Source organism: Lygodium microphyllum, chromosome 15, assembly GCF_053477565.2.
Source record: "Lygodium microphyllum isolate KBCC chromosome 15, Lygodium_microphyllum_v1.1.10, whole genome shotgun sequence".
In the NCBI taxonomy this organism is placed as follows: domain Eukaryota; kingdom Viridiplantae; phylum Streptophyta; class Polypodiopsida; order Schizaeales; family Lygodiaceae; genus Lygodium; species Lygodium microphyllum.
The window spans coordinates 57,189,934-57,194,572 of NC_141149.1; the positions used below are offsets into that span (position 1 = coordinate 57,189,934).

Sequence of the window (4,639 nt, forward strand, 5' to 3'; positions counted from 1 at the left end):
GTGTCTAGTCATCTCTCCCATGAAGTCTTCCTTACTAGAAAAACCTCCAAAAAAAGCATTGACCCCTCTGCTGAACAAGACCAATGTATCATTCATGCACTCCAAATCTGGGTCATTACTAGATGAACCAGGATGCGACATCTGCAAACAAAACACAGGAATAAGACAAATTTGCTAAACTGCAATATTGTGTAAACTGTACTATTGTGTAACATATTTGTACAATTCCAGAAATAAAAACTTGTTTTTTTAATCAGAGCTCATACATGTATATTCGTGTCTAAGATGCAGAATACACGTGCTCTCAGACGCTTCCCCGAAGTCAAAGCTTCTAGGCAGAGCGTGTGTATTTTCGTGTCTAAGATGCAAAATAGACGCGCTCTCAAATGCTTTCCTAAAGTCAAAGCTTCTGAGCAGAATGCATGCATATTCACATCTGAGATGCAGAATAGGCGTGCTCTCAGATGCTTCCCTGAAGTCAAAGCTCCTGAGCAGAGCGCATGTATTCTCGCGTCTAAGATGCAAAATAGACGCGCTTAGAGACGCGATTGCAGACGCGATAACAGCAAACACAATTGCGCGTCTATATCTGCATCCACTCTGGAATCTACACGCGCTGTCAAATGCGCTAAGTCAGCCGCTCTCAAGCCGACAACCGCCATGATTTATTTGTGATATAAAAACTTCAATCATAGAAAGAAAGATCCTAATACAGAAAGAGAGAGAGAGGGAGGGAGGGAGGGAGGGAGAAAGAGAGAGAGAGAGAGAGAGAGAGAGAGAGAGAGAGAGAGAGAGAGAGGACTCACCTTGGGTCTTTGGTGTGGACGAGTGGTGGCGCTATCATATTGTTGCGCATTCGAGGTGTGGAATCCACCAAAAAGCTGTGTGTGTGACATTTGTTACTTTGTACATACTTAGTTGTTGTGTTTGCATTTTTGTTCTGCGTGGTGCCAAACAAGTTCATATTGACATGTGTTCTAAAAGCTTGTAATAGCATTGGGCCGTAAGGCATGGTAGAATGATACCTAATCAGATAATCATGACAGAATCTGATTTTGATGTAGAAGTAGGAAATGCACTCATTGATATGTACTCCAAACATGGAGAACCTGCTGAAGCTTATGAAGTGTTCAATGAGCTGGCAAATTCAGATGTAGGATCATGGGGTGCAATGATTGCTGGTGTTTTTTTTACAAGGTCATGATCTAGCCAGTATTTAACTTTATGGATGGATGGAACAGGAAGGCGTGTTTCCCAACATGGTTGTCTTTTTGTCCGTCTGAAAGCCTGTGGCACTATGGGGGCTTTGGAAGTAGGTCAAGATGTCTATGCTGACATAACTAAAAGAGGTTTGGAAATGGAGCTGAATGTAGGCAGTATACTAGTGGACATATATGGCAAAGGTGAAATGACATGTCGAGACAAGATGATAGAGTCGAAGGTTCCAACAATGGGCCATAGTTCCACTTTTCTTTCTAGTGCTTTTCTAGACCAAGAGTAGCCTAGTTCGACATTTGCACTTGTAGTGCTGAACCATCAACTGCCTTTACTGACACGGATTTTGTGAAATAAAGCATGTTTTCGAATATGACCAGATGGGGGAGCAAATCGGATTTATGATGGTGCCCTTGATTTTCTGCCATCTGAGGATGCATTTGAAGTTCGTAAATGGTACAAACCTGATGTGATCAAAGGAGACTTGGATTCTATTCGACCAGAGGTGAAGGAGTTCTATGCTGGGCTAGGCACGGAAGTCCTGGACAACTTAGGGGATCAAGATACCACAGATCTTTGGAAATGCTTGTCGTATTTGAATGACACATTACCAGAAATAAAGAAAGAGAGAGTAAAAATAATTCTTCTTGGTGCCTTTGGGGGCAGGTTAGATCACATGTTTGCACATCTCAATGCACTCCACTTATTTCCTACAGTCCCGATTATTCTTGTGAGTGATGACAACATGGCTTTCCTACTGCCGAAAGGATTCAAGCATGAAATTTTCATCAATCCATCAGTTTAAGGTCCTCATTGTGGTCTAATTCCATTAACTGGTCCTTCTAACATCTCTACAACCGGCTTGAAGTGGAATGTAGATAAGTGTTCTTCACATTTCGGTGGCATTATCAGTACATCAAACATTCCTGAGAGCAACAGAGTGACCGTACAAGGAGATACTGATTTGGTCTGGACAATAGAGCTACAACAACTCTATGATCAACTTCGAAACACTATTGCTTTAAAGTCAAAGGCCCCTAGAGATTCATGATGAGATGTAGCTCTCCCATGCACTTTACCATTGGAATAGCAGCAATGTATAGCCTTTTTACATTCCAAGTGTTTACAGAGATCTGTTACATTTGATAGATCTGCCGAGATAACCTTTGTTGTAATCTTATGGAGGAGGAAACGTTTATTTAGTGTTGTGACAATGCAATTTGGCAAGAGCTAAAGATTTCAAAGAACAAGAGGGAAGAGAGATTGTTGACAGGCCCGAAATGAAGCACCAAACTCTTGCATTGGAAAGAGAAGCAGTTGGACAAGAAGAAGACCATTTCCTTTCTGTTGAACCAGATGCTGGAAAAAGGGGATCTGTTTGTGGGCACGATTGGTGATGGTATGTATCTACTGCTTTTCTGAGGGGGGGAAGAAGGCCGCTTTTCTGGTAAAAAGGGGGCCGCTTTTCTAGGGCCTATTGCGGAAGGAACAAAGGATTGGGGGAGAAAAAAGCACATGGAGAAAGGGGAGAATCGTGAAAAGTGAATTTGGTGGGATCTCTACATAACAACTGGGGGAAAGTGGAATTGAGAAGAAAAGGGAGAGCTTTTCCACAAGGAGGGTATTGAACCGTTTGAAAGTGCTTCACAGAGTAACGGCCTGCAAGATTATTCATCGTCGTGTGTAGCTAACGGCTGCATCTATCAAAAAGGACTATCTTGTCACGTCCTAACAGCAAAGAAGATGTGGATGAGGTGGCAGACAAAGTCGTAGCTGAAGGAGACCTAGAAGACAAGGATGAGGCTGTGATGCAACTGAAGAAGCGGACAAGGAGGAGAATGCTCATAGGAGATAGAGAGAGATATCCAGTGATTGCTACTGCGACAGATATGAAGCTAGGCACTGCTATGACGGTGAAGAAGCTTGGCATAATCTTCTGAAGTTGACGATGCAGCTGCTGCAGCAACACTTAGAGGTTGCATCTTTACCCCTGTCTCAGATAGAAAGCCTGAGTGCTGTTCAAATTTATATACCAAAAGACCTCTGTTCACTTGATGCCATGAAAGCAGTGCAAGTGGGATATATGGTTGTTGTTTTGGCAAAGTGTCTGCCAATGTTTATCCATCTTGAGATTCAACACAATTACCATGACCTTACTACACCTTATCATAGGTTTTGTTTGTGAAGATGTTGATCTTGCCCAACATGGTTCTCTTTGTATTATGCAGTTTGCTTTTGAAGATGAAGTTTAGCCTGTTGATGCTTTGAAAGGCAGAAATACATTAATGCAGGCTTACAAACCTGCATTAGACTCTCCTCATATTACCAATATTGTGCATGAATGTAAGTAGGATAGTGAGGCTTTGTACTTCTGATATGGGATCAAGTTGAATAATGTTTTCAATACTCAGATTTCCTATTCTTTAATTGAAGAAGTAGATGGCATCAGTGCAACAGGAACACCCTGGTTATTTACAGATTCAGAGACTAGAGTTGGTGCAAAAAATAGAGCTTTCAAATTGAATTTGATTTGCTAAATTGACCTTGTATCCTGAAATTATTCAAAGTCCTCTGTGGTTGCGACTTTGCTTTCGAAATCCTTCGACATCTTTGGTGAACCCGAAGAGAAAGCGTCGCATAAATTTCAGGATGGGAGATACTTCAGCATCAGTTTCAGCCTCTTTTACGATTCCTGCTTTGTCCTCTACTTTAGCTCCATCATTGACTGCTGCTTCAAGTACTTCAAGGGATGATTTAAAGCAGATTTTACAGAATATGTCTATGTATATGTAGCTTCAAAATCAGCAAACACAATTGTATATGCAGCAATAGCAACAATTGCATCAACAACAGTTGTCTCAGCAAAGGAAACCATATTCGGAGCAGGAGAATGCAATCAGCGTGACTAAGGCGATTGAAGAAGTTGAGAATGAGAAGAAGCTATTTGATGGTCGTAATGTTTTAGCTTACTTGAAGACATATGAGATCAAGATGGGATTTTTTGGAGTACCAACTGGACTTATGAGTAAGTATTTCCTTTGTCTTGTCACACCTGCCTTGAGGGCGAAAGTGACAGATCTTTTTATTCAAAATTCACATTGGCAAGATTTTAAGAAGGCCGTGAAAGAAGAGTATTTCCTTGAGGACTTTGGGATGGCTACACGGCGGTCATTCCGAGAGTGGGTCTACATGCCAAATAAAGTTCTAGCTACTTCAGAGTTGATACGAGAATTTGAAGAGAGGTATAGTCAGCTTGATGCCATTGAACAAAGAGCATTGGATGTTGAGAAAGTTGAGCTTTTCTTGCAAGCTACAAATCCTGCTCTTCAGAAAGAATTAGGAGAGCTTCTTGAGGATCGCACGAAGCCTATGGGTCTTAAAACAGATTGGCAAGATGCCCAGGATGCAGTCTCTACTTTGACCA

General features: G+C 41.6%; 1 pseudogene; it reads left to right on the forward strand.

Moving 5' to 3' along the window:
- The first annotated feature begins 1,039 nt into the window (after positions 1–1,039).
- LOC148024565 (thiamine pyrophosphokinase 1 pseudogene) lies at positions 1,040–2,266 on the forward strand (annotated as a pseudogene).
- Positions 2,267–4,639: the final 2,373 nt, after the last annotated feature.